The 20,015-nt window shown below is 38.8% G+C and overlaps 1 protein-coding gene across 1 annotated transcript in view; it reads left to right on the forward strand.

Annotated features, from left to right (window-relative positions):
• The window catches only part of RBFOX1 (RNA binding fox-1 homolog 1), a 1,051,909-nt gene continuing 1,031,894 nt past the window's right edge, over positions 1-20,015 (forward strand). Inside the window, exon 1 of the mRNA XM_055340886.1 lies at positions 1-112. The gene's annotated coding sequence lies outside the window, so the exon portion shown is untranslated. The remainder of the gene's footprint in view (positions 113-20,015) is intronic.

Below are 20,015 nucleotides of genomic sequence, written 5' to 3' on the forward strand. Positions count from 1 at the left end.
TGTGCGCCTCCGGGGCTGCTGCTGAGGATAGGGACTCGGCGCTGGGGAGCCGGGGAAGGCGGCGCGGCCATGGGAGGCTGCGGATGCGCTTGCAGTACCTGAGTGAGACACGGTACGTGGGGCCAGCCCGGGGGAGCCCCGAGGCTGGGTCAGGGCGCACCCCGGGGGCGCACCACGTTTGGAGAGGGCGAGGGGCATTTGCGGCTCCGGGGGAGTCCGGGGATGCACCGATTTTCCCTGATGGGCTGGAAGTTAGTGGGGGAACTTCATTGCCCATTGCTCATTGGCTCCGTTTAACTTTATTTCCAGCGATGAATAAGCGTTTCTAAGAAACCCCGTAAAAGTCCCAAATAGGCTCTGCAAGAGCTGCGCGGTTCTTTAAAATGGGAGGTCCATGAAATGACTGACCAGATGGGCCGCGCCTTTGGGAAGTTGGCACGCTCACGGTCCGGTGGGGTGCATGCATGTGCGTGTGCGGGGAGGTGTGTTGCATGTCTGTGTAGACACGTCTACCGTGCCGATGGCGCCGGTGCGCCCTCACCTTCCCTGCTTTTCCTGGCTCCCAAGGAAGAGACATGGCATCGACTGTATCAGAAACGCTTTGGACTTAAGAAATAGGCTCTGGATCATCTCATTAAATTAAACAAGAGTTGCCCTTCTTGAGAGATCAAGTGGGAGAAATGTGCTCTGACTTCCAAAGTGGTGGAATTAACTGCCAGGCGTTAATATATATATATATGCAAAGTGTTGAATACGACATTTATCTATCGGCCTAGAAGGATCACCTAGAAGACTCCATCCTCAGCCTATCCCTGGAGCCATTATTTTCAGATTACAATGAAATTGGGGGTTTCCTTACTTCTGTTGACAAAAGAGCTGTGCCTCCCTCTCCCTCAAGAGCCACCCCCCCACCCCGGGAGGAATTCCAAATCCGAAAGTTTTGTTGGCCAAATGGGTCTCAGAAATGGTTCATTAAATTACTTGCAGACACAGTCACTTTTTGAAAGAATCTTTAGGTATCTCATCAGTTACTCTCTGTCCGTATGGTTTTAATTTTGGTCACACAGAAATGAATGCAGTGTAGAAGGGAGGCAGTCCAAAATGATTGTGTAATCCTCTTCGGGGAGCTGGGTAGTAAATTGGTTTAAGGCTATACAATCTTGCTCAACTGCGATTCTCTGTTTTTTTTTTTGTTTTTTTTGGTCAAAAACATATCTTCAGAGATCCAGAGGCCACGAGTCTTAAAAATGTGTTTGGGAGATGGACTAACTTGCCTTTGTGCTTTGCTGTGATTAAGTTTTAAGAGGGTTGTTCTTCAACTAAGTAAACTACAGGCAGTCAGCGACAGCTGTTTACCGCGGGCGTTCATAGGGAATGCGGGCGGCATTCATGATTTTCATACAGAAAGCAGGATTTGTCAACTCTTACCTGCCCACTCACACGCTCCACACATGCCAGTCCTTCCTCTATATTAGAATACTCACAGATTATGAAGAGGAAATTGCTTCTCTGAAGAGAATGAAGAAGTATTATCTATGGGGGAATATTTCTTTTCTCTCTTAATTACCTTCTTCCTCCTTTCTCCTTCACTCTCTCCTCTGCTCTCTCTCTCTTTTCTTTATTTTTCTGCCTCTTCTACCCCCTTTCTCTCTCCATCCACCTGTATTTCTTTTCATCTGTCTTTATTTTTGTACCTCAAGCACGGAAAGCTTTCCAGATATCTTCTACTACTGCATTTTTATTATAACAAATGATTTGCACCCTGAAGGATAATTGGAACTTTGATTTTCTTTTTCTTTTTCCTTTTTTAAAATTCTCTGTTCATATTCAAGAACCAATTAATATCAGATAATCTGCTGTACTCTAATAAATAAAAGTGATTATTCAAACTTTTCTTGTCATTTCATTTGAACCAAGCAAATCAACTTTGGGGAATGCCTTTACTACGTGAAAAGAACCAAATCTTTTCTCTGTTAACACCAAATGATGGATTTTTACAACATTGCACGTTGCCTTTATAACTTTACTGGGCTGAACATATTTTTATGTTCTTTTCTTGAAACCTTGCCCCTCAAACTTCTATTTTCTCTATTACCAATCTTAATTTTAGAATGTGGATTCATTTTAATCTGTATTTACTTGGACTTGGGAGAAACAACTGTCAGACTTCTGGGCCAACTTATTTAAGTATCACAGACATTTTTTTTTCAATTTTTTTCTCTCTCCCTGAGTATGATACAAAAGTTAAAGTAGATTTCATCTAAAGGGCTTTTTGCAGCAATTGCCTTCTTCCAAACTATAGTTGTAAGATCTCGAGAATAAAGGGTCATATTTTGAGAATATTATATGAGAATCAGAGTATAGACCCTTTATCGTTTTCTGTTTGATTACAAAGAACCTGGTTTTATGGGTCAATCTTGAGCTAAGTGACTATTAAAGTATTCAGTGAAAGATCATTTTGGTCTTGTTTTCTGATAAATTTATAGTTTTTCTATTAGGCTTTGAGCAGAATTTGTAGTACCAGAGAAATGGAACGTGGTCCAAAAGAAGAAGGATTTTTTTTAGTGAAATAATAATAAAACTTTACTATTATTGATTTAACTCCTATTTACTTTTAGTTGTAGCTAATTTTTTTTAATGCATATGTGTTACTCTCAGAATATCACAGAGTAGATTGGAACAAGTTCTTTGAAAGTAATTCTAATGGAATTAAAACAAAAGTCCTTGAATAAGACTTGAATCCTCATCTCATATTGATTTTCCAACAAACATAAAAATAAATAGGGAGAGAGAAAAGCATGGGCCTTTAAAGTTTTTTGCACTTTCAACTTTATTTTGTCATATATCTGAAAACTCCAGAATATGATGATACATTAGGTCATTGTATATACTTATGGGTGGACATCTTTGCACTTCTGTTTGCTTTCCTTCATTTTTATGCAGAGTTGAATGCTTGCATGTATTATGAGCAGTAGTAAACAAGAGCAAATAAGGTCATGAAGAATTTTTTAATTACACATCTCAATGTATTTGAATTAAATCACATATAACAAAATAGCAGTCATGTCTATCTGGTATTCCTGCTGCCCCCTCCCTCTGCTTGCAGGGTACTAAAAAAAGTAATTCTTTAAAAGTCAGCTTGTAACACACAGTGTTCAGCTTGGAAACCTTCATATTTAATTATCCAATAGCTGTGGTGTCTTCAGGAGTGGTTTTTATTAATAGATACAAAGTTTATGTAAAAAGTTGTACAGTGTGTGTGTGTGTGTGTGTGTGTGTGCACTTGCATGCACTCACCCAAAAGCCTGAAACAGCTTGTGTCAGCTATAGCAACTCGTTTTTGATTCAGCAAAACTAGGTTATGAATTCAAGCAATTAAAAATGACAAAAAGCCCAATTTCACTGCCTAGATTAATACATTTTCAATTTTTCCTGCTCCATAAAAATTTCAAAGTGTTCTTTCTGGTTAGGTGTTTGCATAACCTATAAGGTATTGGAAGGCCCCCATTTCACATTTACTTATGATGTCTGAATACTTTGATGTAGCAAATGTAAATAGGATCAATTGGACGCTCTTCACACAATTTTGTATTTGCAAGTTCTTGTGAAATTATTTCAGTTGGGTTTAAAGGAAAGGCAAGAAGATCAGTTGTTAGTTCCCTAACATTAATCGTTGGTGAGTAATCTTTCAGCTACTTCCAATGTCATGAAGGCCAGGAAAGACTTTTTGAGAAATGATATAATTACAGCAGAAATAGTGTATCCATGTTCCAAGGGTGGCAGTGATTTCTTTTTTTAATTATGCAATGGTGGGCATATTTATCACTTTTTCTTTACTTCTACAGAAGTCAAGTCTGAATTCTGCATTCATGTTTATCTAATTAGCCAAAGCTCAGTTCTTTAAAATGGCCCTTTTTTTAACTTACAGAGTAATTAGTCACAGTGAGCCACAGGGAATTTATGGCAGTTTTTGGTTAGTTGGTCAGATTTTTCTCAACTGGCTTGATAAACTTTGATCACACAGAGAACGTATGCTCACAGACATAGACAATCAAGAAGCCCCAGGATGTTTTACCTGAAACTGTCAACCCGGCACAGAAAACCAGCAACGGCCAAGTGTGTCAGGGTGGTCTGTATACCTGACCTTTGCTTTGGAAAGAGGACTACTTAAGGACTATCTATTAGGAAGGCCTCTGCAGCCTTCCCTTTTCTCTTTGTAATAATTCTGCATCTGCAATTGCTACCTGGGAGATTTCTTTGCTCTTTAATTGAAATCTCTGCTTGTAAGGAAATCAGTTGCTTGTTTGTTAATGAGGTGAAAGTACCAGTTGTATCTATTATAGTTATTTGAATGTTTGAGTAGAGGCCTTCCGTTTTTATTATCATGACGAGGATGATGAGGTGGTGATGCATCAGCAGTTATAGGAATAGCCGTACAGTGCTGATCTCTACCTGGGCACACGCTGCCTCTGTGTGTTGCGTTTTGGACTGGGAACTTCAACAGATTTTCCCTGGTTCTTAACTCTGCAAGATAGGTATTGCTATGCCTAATTTAGAGATGGAGAAGAAAGCTTCAAGACTTTTTATAATTAGAATAATTAATTAATTAATTAATAAGAGATTAGACTCTATTTCGGTATACCAAGATACTATTGAAATTTATTATTCTGAATTTAGAAAGACAAAATGGGCACTCAACAGATTCCCTAGGCAAGTGGTTCTTTACCGGGAGCAATTTCCTTACTCCCCCCCTCACAACAGGGACATTTGGTAACATATTGGAGAGGTTTTGGGTTGTTGAATTTGGACAGGAGTTGCTACTGGTGTCTACTGGGTAGAGACCAGGGATCCCGCTAAATATCCTAGGATGCAGAGGACAAAACAACAAAGAATTTTCCAGCCCAAATAAATGAGATGCTAACCAAGGAAAAAACAAATTTTCCAGCCCATAATGCCAGCAGTGCCTAGATTGAGAAACCTTGTCCTAGGTGATATCAGTGGTGCTGTGACTAATATATACATGGTCTGATTTTTCAAGAGCCTGGATAAGGTACATGAATTTCAGTTATTAAACTTTTGAAATCTCCAATTGGATACTGTGAATAGGATCATAATGCAAAATCAGAAAGTCCGTATTTTCTTAAAATTTGACTTTAAAATTTTACAGCTGCCTACTTTGAGCATCTTTCTTTGTAAATATGACATGGGTCATTGTGATTAAAGTACCTACTTTTCCCTGATTTACTCAGTGTTACCTCTCACAAGTGCTGAAAAATGAAATTTCTTTCTATGTTACTGATGTCAATAGAAATGCAGCATCACAAAATGAGTCACGCAACAGTGGTTCCAAGAACCTTCCTTCTTCCTTCTCAGCATTCAAACACCATTATTTTCTCCTTATCTTTAAAGGTTTGGCACAGAGGCTTATTTGCTTATTTATTTAATAAATGCTGAAATAGTGTTTCATATGTGCCAAGCACTGTTGTTACTCTTTTTAAATACTAATTAATTTAATCCTTATGATAAGCCTAAGGGGTTGATACTGTTCTTGCCTACTTTTTTTACAGGGGAGAGAATCAAGGCCCAGAGAAGTGTAATAATTTGCCCAAGGTCACACAGCTTATAAGCAGCAGATCTGGGATTGAAACCCCAGTCTGTTTTCCTGTCCATCTTGCCAGGCTCTTTAATAATTTGGATTTGTATATGTGCAGAAGCATACTTGTTTAGGCAACATTTTCACTTGAGTTTTGAAAGGAGACATTTTTAGTTTCATTTGGGGGTGATTAATTGTAAAGTAACTTAACTATTCTTAGGTGAAAGTGAATGATAATGCCCACAGCTGTATTTTGCTATTTAACTACCTGTAAATGTACACTGCATCAGAGTCAGGAAGATTCATGGGTTCTCTTTACGTGTCCACCTCCAACAACAAAAATCGCCAAAGGAAAACAGTAATATTCAGAAGGGCATAATTTAGAGGATGGATTATCTTTTGTTTTTTTGTTTTTGTTTTTGTTTTGTAAATTTATTTTTTATTGGTGTTCAATTTGCCAACATATGGAATAACACCCAGTGATCATCCCATCAAGTGCCCCCCTCAGTGTCCGTCACCCAGTCACCCCCACCCACCTCCCCTTCCCCCACCTCTAGTTCGTTTCCCAGAGTTAGGAGTCTCTCATGTTCTGTCTCCCTTTCTGATATTTCCCACTCATTTCTCTCCTTTCCCCTTTATTCCCTGTCACTATTTTTTATATTCCCCAAATGAATGAGACCATATAATGTTTGTTCTTCTCCGATTGACTTATTTCACTCAGCATAATACCCTCCAGTTCCATCCACATCGAAGCAAATGGTGGGTATTTCTCGTTTCTAATGGCTGAGGAATATTCCATTGTATACATGAACCACATCTTCTTTAGAGGATGGATTATCTTTGTTTTATTCCCTATTTAATAGTGGTATTAGAAAAATATAAATTATTGAATTGGATCTCCTAAGGGGTCTTCAAGAAACTTAAGTGTTTGGTTTCCTGGCACTTTTAAAATTTTCTAGGGACCCGAATGTGGCATATGGTGGAGGTGGGCACATCGATTCCCAGCTTAATCCTGCTAAAGATTTGCCGATCCATTTATCCTTCGCATTTATTTATTTTTATTTTTATATATTTTTTTATCCTTCACATTTAGACCATGAGAATGACCATGCCGATCTCATTCTGTGTTGAATATCCAGCATGTAGTAAAACCAATGAAGAGAAAAACAATTTGAGTAGATTTTTAAATCGAAGTGCCAATTTGACATACTTTATTCTGTGTTAGGAAAAGAAAAGATCTTTCAAGTCTGCAATTAAACATAGATACATGGATTGTTCAGAAAACCAAGATGGGCATTGAGAACTTCAATAGGTTTCATTTTTTTTAAAATTTTTATTTATTTATGATAGTCACAGAGAGAGAGAGGCAGAGGGAGAAGCAGGCTCCATGCACCAGGAGCCCGATGTGGGATTCGATCCCAGGTCTCCAGGATCGCGCCCTGGGCCAAAGGCAGGCGCCAAACCGCTGCGCCACCCAGGGATCACCTTCAATAGGTTTCAGATGAATGAATGAATAAATGGATGGAGGAATTTATTTATTTTTTAAAATTCTCATCAAGTGTATGCATAGCTTTGTACTTAATAGGAAACATCTTACATCTTGAATACAAAATATTGGAGGAAGTGGAGGTGGTGGCAGCAGGAACCACCAGTCTGACAGACATTCATTCCCTGCCAGCTGCCTCACAGACCTCTTACCCAAACTTTACATGACTTAAGTACTGATATATAGCTCACTATGCATTGCCCCCCCCCACATACACACACACAAAATCAAAGATACTGAACCACAAGGATAGACTGCATTCTACACGAGGGGAGCCACAGACTCCTTCCTACAAAAGAAGAAAGGTCACTGCACGTGAACAGCTGTGGTGTGGCCATTCAGCATTGCCAAAGCCATGTAAAGAGGCTCTTGAGCCACCCTCCCCCAGCCCAGGGACATTCTGGGAACTGAACTGGAAGTGGAAACCATTGTGATTGTTCTTATATATTTCAGGCCCAGTGAACTCACATTTACACAGAGAAAGCAAAGAGTGATTCCCATTTCAGAACTGTCAAAAGACCAATGTTGGATCCATTATCGTCAAATTTCCTTTTTTAATACAGTTCATTGAATTGGCTTTTGTGGAATACCTATTCTGTCAAAGTGTTGGTTCAGGAGATGGTTTAAGATTGAACCAGAATTTATTGTTCAATGATAAATAAGTGGGAATAAACTCACAGAGCTAAGGGTACCCAATAAAGTTCTCTAAGTGCTGTTCCTTAGTCTATAGTGCTAAAATACATATATTTCACTTAGTTGAATTTTTAAAAAAAGGAAATTGGGTTTAAAATTACTATTTTAATTCCATATTCAGTGAGATTGGTTCTAACATATTTCCACACTTAATGAGAATCTACCTTTTAAAATAAAAACAACCAGGAATAAACTTTGTGTACCATTGAGAATAATGTGTCTGACAAAGGGCAAATGAATTTTGACCAAGTCACTATTATCAAATTTCCCCAGGGCACTAAAAACGTAAAGGTAACATCAATGTTATAAGTGGTTCGGCTGTAAACTCTTGCCACTATTAGAAAAAGAAGCCATGCTTTGCTGTAATATGCTAAGTCTTCTAATTCATTAAGGTAACTGCTTAATATACAGAATTGTATGTTATTATTGTCCTTATTACAGACACTATCTATTGAGTGTTTGCAATGAGCCATCCTCTATGTTAACTCCTGGATGTAAATTATTGAATTGAGTACTCAACCAGCTTTATGAGGTGGAGAGTTCTTAGACCCATTTTCATGAAGGGAGATTGAGTCTTGAGATGATTTTTCTAGGGTTACCAATGGCTAATAAGTAGAAGATTGGCGATCAAATTTGAAACTTCGTGACTTCAGAGCCCATTTATCTCCCATTTTTTACTCAAATCCCTAGGAATCTTTATTCTAACATTGGTAAAAAATAAATCCGATATAGCTCATGTTTGGTTAGCCCTGGATGGTCCTTGTGATCCTCTTATGAGGACTAATGTTCCTTTATTCTTGTCAGAATATGTGGATGGATGGGTGCCTGGATGGACAGATAGACTGACTAATGATACAGAGGTAAATAGGCAAAGAGTATGAATATTGTTTTCAGAAAAATAAATGTAAATACCAGCAAATATATGACTATTTATGTTCATATATATATATATATATATATACATAAACACACGCACCTGTGAAAGTTTCATCTGTATATATAAATGTTTCCTAGATTGTATTAGAAAATAATATGTTTAATGAAATAGGCATTCTATACCCTGTTGGAGAGAGTGTGGAATGGTTCATTCTTTTGTGGAAAACAATTTGAAAATTTTTGCATATAAAAAAGGTACATGCTTTGACGCAGTGTTTCCACTTCTAGGATTTATGTAACTGCTCAAACTTGCAAAGATGTTTGTTGGTTGATTGCAGTATACTGTACATTGGTAAGAAAAACTGGAACAAATGAAATGCCTAACAATAGGGCATTGGACGCCCTAAATGCAGTGCATCTGCATCGTCCTGAAGTATTGGCTGAGGTGTTGGAAGTGAACGAGAACCTGAACTTCAGAAATGTGTTAGGAAAAGTTTGTTAGAAAATTCACACATACGTGCAAACGCTTCGTATACATGGTCAAATTGCAAAAGATAACCAAGGGACTGCGGAGAGTGGTCACCTCTGTGGTTACTGTGGTGTGTGACTGGGAAAGCAACAAGGGAACACAGAGAAATTGCTCTGAGGATTATACAAGACAGATAAATTGTAGAGGTCTGCTGTTCAGCATGGTGCCTGCAGTTAGCGGCATGACATTGGGCACTTGAAAATGTGTAAGAGCATAGATCTCATATTAGGTGTTTTACACACACACACACACACACACACACACACACTGGACACAAGGAAACTTTTGGAGATGATGGATGTGTTTATTACCTTAATTGTGGCGATGCTATCCTAGGTGGATGCATATATCTAAATTCATCAAATTGTATGCCTTAAACCTGTGCAGGTTTCTGTATATTAATTATACCTCAGTGAAACCATTAAAAAATTTTAACCTTTATTCCTTTTTTCTTTTCAACAAACATGGACTATTTTGATAACAAAGAATTAATTTATATATAAAAAAAGAGCTTCCATTTTTGGAACACCTATGGTCAGTCCCTCACCCAAGTGGAGTCAGATCACCTTAGATATCAACACTGATATTATATGTTAGACATAGGCAACCCGAATTGTGTTGAAAGTGTGCTTAAGAGATACTTCTAGAAGGAGGTAAGGAAACCTAAAAATGACTTGATTTAAAATTATGTCCTGGCTAAGGTTTGGTGTTGGTAGTGTTCTGAAATGGTGTGGTTGTCTATTGGCAATTTCTGAAAATGATAAAGCTAAGTGTTAACTGTAATGGTTTGGCCACAAAGGAAACGAAATTCCCCCGATGCCGCAGACACTTGTCATTCATCGGAGGTACTGCAAAATCATGATCCTTATCCCTCCAGCTGCGCGTGTCTGTCAGGGACTGTGGGCTGCTAAAAGTTGTATACTATTATTTTTTTATTCATCTCTGGGTCATTTCATCTTCCTGTGCAAGCCACATGAATGGCTGTGTATGAAAATTGTATTTTGTGCTGCATTTCCCACTGTGAAAGATGTTTACTATATATTTATGAAAACACTGCAATAACAAAACCCTTTATATAGCCTTTCAATTTGCTGTAAGGGCAGATAAAATATTTTTATCTCGAACTGAACTTCATACCTTGGGAGATTCAGCAGGCCCGACTTGGAATAATAAAACACTTCAGAGAAAGGCAGACGCTGTTCAGATTGCTTCAGAAACCTGTGTACTTCACTCACAGACCTCAATTCCTTTAAACACACCAACTGAATATATAAAACCTGGAATGAATCAATATAATTTATGCATCATTAGACACAATAATATTTTTTAAATTTATTATAAATAGTTTTGTAATGTGTCTACAGAGATTCAGGGTGATTCTTGAGGAGCCATGTTTCCTTAATGTAGGAAAATATGGGAAGGACATTGGTCATCACCTAAGAACCTAAGAACACTCAGTCTTCACCTTCATTTAGGCTTTGGCAATGTTTTTAATTGAAACTTTTGTCAAGATAAGTAGAGATTAACATGATTACAAGAAATAATACAGAGAGGTCTCTTGTACACTTTACCTAGTTTCCCCCAAGAGTAATATTTTGTAAAACCATACTCTCCCACTACATCTGTGGGATACAGACATTGCTACCATCCACTGTAGGTTCCACCGGATTTATTTGCATTCATTTGTGTGTGTATTTAGTTCTACACAACTTTATCATGTGTGTAGGTTGATGAATCTACCACCACAGATAAGATGGCAGCTGCTTCCATTACAAGGACTCTTAACCCTCATCCCTAAACTCTGTCGACCACTGATTTCTCCTCAATTTCTAAAATTCTATCATTTTGAAATGTTGGCGCAATGGAATCACACAGTATCTAACCTCTTGGGATTGGCTTGTTTGTTATTCATAATTTCCTAGAGTTCTGACTGACTTATTGCATATATCAATTATTTTTTTTAATCACTCAGTAGTATTCTCTAGTACGTATTGCCACAGCTCTTTAATCATTCACCTGTTGAAGGACATCTGGGCTGTGTTTGGCTATTACAAAGTTGGTATGAACATTTCTGTACAGGTTTTTGTGAGTGTTGAGTTTCACATCTCTGGGATAAATGCCCAGGAGCGGGCTTTGGCCATTTTTGATTCATGCATATTACAGAAAACATTAATATGTTGCGCCTATAGGAAGTCAATGCCAGTTGCACACAAACCGATAAAAGGAAAAATATAAAATCTTACCCACATCTTAATGTTTATTTCTACATAAACATAGCACTAAATATAGAGAATAGTCAGCATTTATGTAGCATCCACCATATGCCAGTCGATATTCTAAGCCTGTTGTGTATGCTAACTCGTTTGTCCTCACAACAGCCTCATGATGTACACGCTCTTATTATCCTCACTTACAGATGAAGTATCAGACACAGAGTGCTTGAGTAACTTGCCAAGATGTTACAACCGGTGTGTTTAGGCAGTCTGGCTTGAGAAACCCTCGTCTTAACCACTACTCCGTGATTTGAACCTCGTTCACAGATCCATTGGTCATGCCTCTGGGTCAGCTGAGATGGCAACTCTCATTTGGTTGGGTAAACATCTGTCAGTATGGCTCTGGAAAGAAATAATACCTGGAATTGGATCTTTAGAACAATCAGCTACCTGACTTCACTATATCTTAACTCATTGCTCTGTCTTTAAGCTTACTTTATTTGACCATCTCAGACAGATGGAGGCTTCTTCTGGCTTTTAGATTTCCAAGAGGTAGATTTCACAACCCTCCCTTGGTTACACACTGCAATATTTCACAGTTCTCTGTAGCAGTATGTTCTGCTTTTCGGCATGGCCCAAATCTGGCGTATGGCAAACTGGGCCCCTCATCATTTGTCAGCTTTCACTGAGGATGTGGAATTGGTGGTGACCATATCTACTCAACAACACAACTTAAAGGTATCTATTTCCAGCAGAATCTTGCATGGCTGCTTTACATTAATCATGGAGCTATTCATTCCTCCAAAGGCATTTCATATTTCCACCAGGCTTATAAAGTATTTAATATTTTCATATGCTCCAGTGTAAAGCCATCTGTTGCGGTGACAGGACAAAATGTTGAAGACAAGTACAAGCGTATGTTTATGGAAAGATTCCATGAAATGTTAACAAGAAAGATATGTGCTACTCTAGGGTGTCTTGTAGAAAATGGCCAGGGGAATTTGGAAGGCACGGCCTCCAGCACTGGTATTTATAAATTGGCATTTATAAATTACACATGTTCTTTTATTTCTGTCTCATAAATTTGGATGAGATCAGCAATGTAAATGGTGGCACAGACCTATTTGAAAGGAAATAGTGGTATTATTTAATCTTTGGAACTTTATTTCATCTGTTGTTCTTCATGTGTTTCATTTGATTTTTTGCTATTCATTTGAATAAGTGAATTGGGAGCCTGCTATGTGCTAGGCATGCATGTTACTGGAATAGCTAGATAGTGTTTCTAAATAGCTAGAACCATTCCTCAGTGCCTAACTTTAATAGCTATGTTGTGGTCTTGCTAATATAGGAACAGTCAGATGGGAATCACTTTGGCTGCCCACTTGGAACATATCAGTTGAGGCACGGTTATCTAAAACTGTTGCTACACCACATTGCCCCTTGCTGAACTGAGCTCAGAAAATCAAAGCAAATGCCTCTAAGCTAAGGCCCTGATGCTCTTGGGAAAAAAAACATCACAGCAAAAATACCTTGAGTATCTGACAAGCATTGGGGAAGACACTGTACATTAACTAAGGCTTATTTAAGCCTCCCAGGGATCTTATGTGGCAGGGACGGTCCTTGTCTTCATTGTACAGATGACATAGCTGCAGATGGTAAGACAATTTACCCAGAATCACACAGCTCATACTGAGTAGACCTTGGATCTGGCCACAGGCAGACTGAGTTCATAAGCATCTGCTTAACTATCTTAACTAGGGTCTATAACTGACTCTAGATAGATAGAAGCTTGTTCAGTGCTGTCTGATGAGGTCTTCTCGAGATGGCATTAGGTGGGACCGGTGGGTCAAAATTGAGCAAAGTTTTGAAATGTGACATAGAGGTTGGTGTCCTCCACAGATTTGCATTAAAAGCCCTTAAGTTCTCAGTTATTTTTTTACTCTGAACATAGAGTTGTCAGTGACTTTTTGAAAGCCAAAGAGAGGCTTGTAGAATAAGTTGGCATGAAGACAGAAGAGCAGCTCTTTCAAGTGCTACAGCAGAACAAGACCATGTGAGGTCACCCCCCGAGGCCTCCTGTATACCAATTTTTGGACTATCCTACCAAGAAGTATGACAAAGTGCCTTAAATCCATCACTGGGTTCCAATCCTGATAAATGGATTAACGACATATGTACAAACCTGAGCCTCGACTATACCCATGTAAGAGGGTGACAGTTCCTGGCTAGCTACTCTGAGGTTGATAAAATCAGTGAAATAGCAGAATTTAGGGAGGCTTATAAGCAGAAACATATATGTTCAAGAAGAGCAAAACGTCATCAGATCAAGTTAATAGCGGAAAAACCAATCAGGAAATCTGAGTGGATGCCTGGGTGGTTCAGCAGTTGAGTGTCTGCCTTTGGCTCAGGGTGTGATCCTGGGTCCAGGGATAGAGTCCCACATTGGACTCCCTGTGAGGAGCTTGCTTCTCCCTCTGTCTATGTCTGTGCCTCTCTCTCTCTGTGTCTCTCACGAATAAATAAATAAATAAATAATCTTAAAAAAAAAAGGAAATCTGAGAGAAAAGAAAGACAAGATAGCTTTTAAGGAACATTATTTATTTCAGTCAACCTCCTCAAAAGATGTCAAGATTTGTTCTATAATCAGGCTGTTTTAGACTGTTAGGTTTTTCCTGCAGGTGTTCATCTCATTACAATTAGATTGTAATGATAGATTATAAACTTCATGAAAACAGAAAACAGGTGGACAATATATAATTAATTCCTAGCACAATGCCTGCCCCATATTAGAGTCTTAATAAGTGTTTTTTTTTATTTTCAATAAGTGTTCTCAAAGAATGTATGATCATATTGGTTTGTGCCAGAATATTTATTATATATTAAATCCTGGTAAACCCAAGTAATAACTATATCTATAATAATTAGGTAATGTTTTCAGCATCCTGTGAGGAAAGGCCGTATTATTTCCACCTGCTAGTTCTCTCTCTCCTGAAGTCGAGATATGTGGGTAATTATTTTCTGAATTATGACCAGAACAATATGCATAGTAAAAGCAGTGGCACCATTTGTATCTGATCTCCCAACTAAAATATTGACACAACCTTATTATATAGAGTATATGGCAAGCAGTAATGTTCTAGTGCCTTCTCCCCCAGCACACCCTATTGGCAAAAAGCGACGGATGGTTAATGCAACAGTGAAAATAAATTATTACCATTCTCTGATTGTGTGACAGGTTAGTAATTAACTTATGTCACTAGTTGGCCTCCCACAACTGTGTTTATTCAGCTTCATGGTGCACTTTTCAGGGAAAAAGGAAAGATCAGCAAGGCATTCTTTGTTTACTGTAGATGCTAGATGCTGGTGGAATGCATCTTTTCCTATTGACTAGGAAATAAGTTGGTTGTTAGGACATGATTTTCCATTCTTTAAAATAATATGGTGATGCAGGGAACTTGAAAGCTACCCTGGAATTAGAAAAGCATGAAGAAATTGCCCTTTATTCGCTAATCGAGCCATTGTGCTTGTTTTCTTTGGGGTGCTTTTTACTGTATAGGCTCAGCAAAGAGCCATGTGTAAAAAAAGGTACAAAAAATTTTAATTAAAAGGAAAAAAATGTAGGTTTTTTTTTTCCCCCATTGTAGGTTAAGTGCCTATCACACAGCCTTGGGACAATGGTATTAGATTTGTAATAAGTACAAGTAAAGCTTTTCATTTTGATTGGATTGGGTGTATTTTTCATCAGCATCTCCCGTGTGAGCCATGATTCCAAGACAGAGTCTTGTAATCTTCTGCAGTGGGAATGATTCAGCTTAAAAATCAATAGGGCATGAGGTATTTCAAGTTCTCATTATTGTAATGTGTCAACATCACTTCAGTGACCCCAGAGTCCTATGTTGGCTGGTTTTTCCCCTGATTTATTGTGCAATCTCGCAGGGCAAACTATAATTTCACTTGGAATCAGAAAGTCTCCATTTATGGTTTGTGCCCCAGTCTCCAGTCATTAGGGCATTCGCAGGGAATCAATACCTCCTCTTGTTGCTAACAACTGAATGAAGTTGTCACCTGCTTAGATTACAAAGGAGACTGGTAAAAAGATGTGGTAAGGGTGAGTACATTGGACAAGCTCTGTTTTGAGAAGGGCTTTCTTTGATGTTCATCTTCTGCTGCTTGGAGGGGTTTCAGTCTTTCCCAGGATGTAGGATATAGAGAACCACCACCACCTAATTAGCACAATGTTTCCCTTCTTTTTGTGTGTGGGGATTGTTTGTGGATGATGTAATTCCCCTTGGTTAAAACAAAGTGAGAGAGCCTTTCTTGAAAGTCTGAGGTCTGGCACATATTCTAGAACCTGTTGAGTCATGCCAACTCTTCTTAAATACCCCATCATCATGCTGACACTGTAAAGACAGGGTCTTCCATCCCTCTCCTAATTGGCAAAAGGAACTAGGAACTTAATGTAATTTCCAGTAAGAAGACGACTATCTGCTTTCAACATGCCATCGATCAGTGTATATACATTCTACTCTACTGCACACATACTCTCTTTCTTTGAGATTCTTCACTAGACTCTCTCTCTGAGATTCTTTAATGAATGTTTATATGCTATTGTCAAGTCACCAACGGCACCAAAAGTGAGTCTAAATTTCATATCTAATTCCCAGTGTTTAACAAGGGGTAAGAATGTCTGTACAGTCTCCTCAGAAGTATAATTAAGTACCTATCATGTGTATTCTGTGTGCTTGTGAATACATTAGAGAGTCCTTTCCTCAAGGAGACTAATCATGGTAAAGAACCAAGGTAAGAGGCAGCAGCAGTACAAGGATTGTAAGGTCAGGGAATGTGGAAGCATAGAGAGGAAGCACTGAGCACATAAATAGAAGGGGGTTGGAAGATTTCAAGACTGACATCAACATATGATAATATCTTGACCACATGTGAAGATATTATCATTGTCCTTCCTCTCAAAGATTATAAAATCAACTTTGATTTGTGGGCAGCAGATGAATCACCTTGTTTTAAAGTTGCCTTCTTTCATTAAGATTGTGCTTTTTTAGCCTCACACTTGGGGAATGGTTGTATTCACCCAGGGAGCTCTTATGTATCTCATTCAGCTTGGGGTTGCTGGAGCTACTCCAATAATGCCCTTGTCTTTTATTTCTATCCTTCTTGGTAGATTCCCTTCCTCAGCTGCTTCAGCAGGGTGGGATGTTAAAGGGGGCAAGTAGCCTCCCCCTTACTCTTACCCTCTGATAGTTAGCTTGAACCCTAGACCTTTAGCTTGAAAATTTACAGACCATTTTGTGTGTCTTTTTGTAAATTGCCAGTTAGAAGTTCTTATAGAAAAGAGCCTCACTTATCAAAGTTTCTGGTCATTTTCTAAGACAACCATTCATTTGAAGACATTTATTGGGTACTATTCTGATGCCAAGTACCCCCTTTTCATATTCTAAGCTGCTAAAAAAAGAATGATTCTTTCTAGAGACTTTTTGTTGATATTGGAGTACTTCTTTTTCTTGATTTTCATAACCCTTTTATGACTTGCCTTCTGTTCTATACTCACTCATTGATTCACTAACTTGACAAAGCTCTTGTAATGCTGAAGAGATGGTGGTGAACAAGATACATGAGATTTCTGCTCTTGCCAAGTTTACGTTCCAGCCGAGGTAGGTAGGTTTTTTACTTTGATGGCCTGCTTAGGGTCTCATAGGAATGAAACCCTGGTTTCCTAGTTTCCTGGGAGTAGGTTGGGTTATTCCTTCCTGAACAGAGTATTGCCTAACTGGAGTTTAAAAATGAACTCAGTTGTCCTTCATGCATTGGCCCCAGGCAGTGGGAAGATATAGAAAGATCATGTGGCTCCAATAGCTGTTTCTAACTCATGGGAAGCTATACATCTACAGCTCCAGGAACCTGTATCAGCTCAGGAGTTGTGGCCCCGGAGAAAGTTGACATCAGAAACCCTGTCCCCCTGACATGCCTTCTTTAATGACTAAAATCTCAACCCTGAGAAGTTCTGGAAACATAAGGAGAAGTGCCCCCAAACAGGGGTATAATTGGAAGCTCAGGTCTTGACTTGACCATGTACGACCTTGAGAAGTACCCCAGTGGATCACCTGTGTTAGTTTCCTTTTCAGTCATGGGGCAAGGACTCTTTCTTGGTATTGTGTTCTATCCTTGCTTGTTCCAGATTGAATCCAAATATCAGTTGGGGTTTTTGTTATTTGATGCTAATCCCATGTTACAACTTCTACAGAGTACAGATCTTCCTCATCTTATGGTGGGACAATGTCTTTATAAACCTAGCATAAGTTGGGGGGTTGCCTGGGGCACTCAGCTGACTAAGCATCAGACTCTTGATCTGGGTTCAAGTCTCAATCTCAGTCATGAGTTCAGGCTCTTCACTGGGCTCCTCACTGGGCTCCTCACTGGGCATAGAACCTACTTAAACAAAAACAAAAAGCAAAAGCAAACCTTTCTTAAGTTGAAAATACATTGTAGGTTGAACATGCATTTAATACACTTAACCTACCAAACATCCTAACTTAGCTTAGTTTACCCAAACATTTTATGTATTAATTTGAGGGAGAGAGTGAGAGAACACAAGCAGGGAGAAGTGCAGAGGAAGAGGGAGCAGCAGGCTCCCCACCAAGCAGGGAGCCTGACACAGGGCTCAATCATAGGGCTCTGGGATCAGGACCTGAGCCAAAGGCAGGCACTTAACCCACTGAGCCACCCAGGCACCCCTGCGCTCAGAGCATTTATGCTAGCCCTACAGCTGGGCAAAACCATCTCTCATAAAGCCTATTTTATAATAATATGTTTAATATCTCATGTAATATATTAAATATTGTATTAAATGTGAAAAAGCAGAATGGTTATCTAGATACAGAATGACGGTAAGTGTGTTGGTTGTTTACACTCATGATCTTATGGCTGACTGAGAGCTGTGGCTCCTACAACTGCCAATGTCTGAGAGAGTATCATAGGGCATATGCTAGCCAGAAAAAGATCTAAATTCAAAATTCAAAATATGGTTTCTACTGAATGCATATCACTTTCACACCATCTTAAGGTTGAAGAATTGTAAATGGAACCATCCCCAGTCAGGGACTGTCTGTGATATTATGCAGCCACTAAAAGGATAAAGGATGACTAAATGTGATACTATGGGAATATGATAAATATCAATTCTGCTTAGATATAAATGCAGGGATAGTTGTAAATAAGTCAAAATAGGAAGGTAATATATATAGTATGATCCTATTTGTGTATGAAGACTTATGCATATGAATGCTTGGATATTTTCTGGAAGGACAGACAAGGGACCTAATAATAATGAGTGTTTTAGAGAAGGGGCCTGAAATCACCATAGGAGGAGACAAATGATCCATTGTGTGCCATTTTGCACTCACTGACTTATTTGGCCGTATGCAGCATTACTTTTCCAATAAAATAAATATTAAAAATGAATATTAAGCAACCCCCAAATCTCTATACTTATTTATGAATAGTCTTTCTTTATCACTTTTCTATTCTTTAGAATGAATTTGATAGATTTCAGCTGCCCAGGAATTCATAACACTTATGACTTTGTAATGATTAGCTTTTGCTATGTAACAAACAATTCCAACATTTTGTGGCTTACAACAAAAATAATTTATTAGCTCATATTTCTCCATGGCAGCAGTATGGACTGAGTTCAAGTGGACATTTTTTTCTGGTGATTTCACCTGGACTGACTCATACCACTGGGACTGGATTGTCTAGAATGGTTTTACTCACATGGCTGGTGATTATCTAGGATGCTTCCATTTTTCTCTATGTGGACTTCTCAGCAGGCTAGCTCAGGCTTGGTCAGCAGGCTATGTTGGGTCTCAGAGTTCCAAGTGCAATGAAAGAGCAATACCTAACCTATGAGCATTCTTTAGCCTTTGCCTATATTGTGTTGCTAATGGGTAGTTGGCCAAAGCAAGTTACACAGCCAAGCCCAGAATCAAGGAATAGAGTGATAGCTATGGAAGAAGCAGCAAACTCATCTCGAAAAAGCTGCATACAAACAGGGATGGGACATGTTTGTGTCCATTATTGGCAACCCACCCCAGCTCTCTTCAAGGCAAATCATATACTGAAGGGAAGAAAACTCTATGGGAAGGGCTATTCCTAAGCTAGCTCTTCCTCCTAAAATTATACTTGACAGTTAAGTCCAAAACTAGTCTTTCCCTTCTTGAGAACTGCTTTCCATTTGCATATACCTAAACATCCTCCTTATCTTTCAAAGTTTAAACGTTCTTGTGAATATATTTTTTCTTCCTTCAGTGAAATGTCAGCCCAGAAGTAAGGTAATCCTATCCCCATAGTGACACAAAATATTCCTAGATAAAGGCCCAGATATTTTCAAGAAGTCATGCACACATGCGTTGTAGAGCCAATACCGATAGTGTCCTGTCAAGTATGTCAATTCCAAGTATCCTCATGACCCCCCAGTTGGGAATCTATTTGCTTGGGATCCAGTATGCTGGTGCCTCCAGCTTCCACTTCACGTTCTCTTGTCCTTAAACATCA

This window comes from Nyctereutes procyonoides, unplaced genomic scaffold (assembly GCF_905146905.1).
Source record: "Nyctereutes procyonoides isolate TBG_1078 unplaced genomic scaffold, NYPRO_anot_genome, whole genome shotgun sequence".
NCBI classification, from domain to species: Eukaryota; Metazoa; Chordata; class Mammalia; order Carnivora; family Canidae; genus Nyctereutes; species Nyctereutes procyonoides.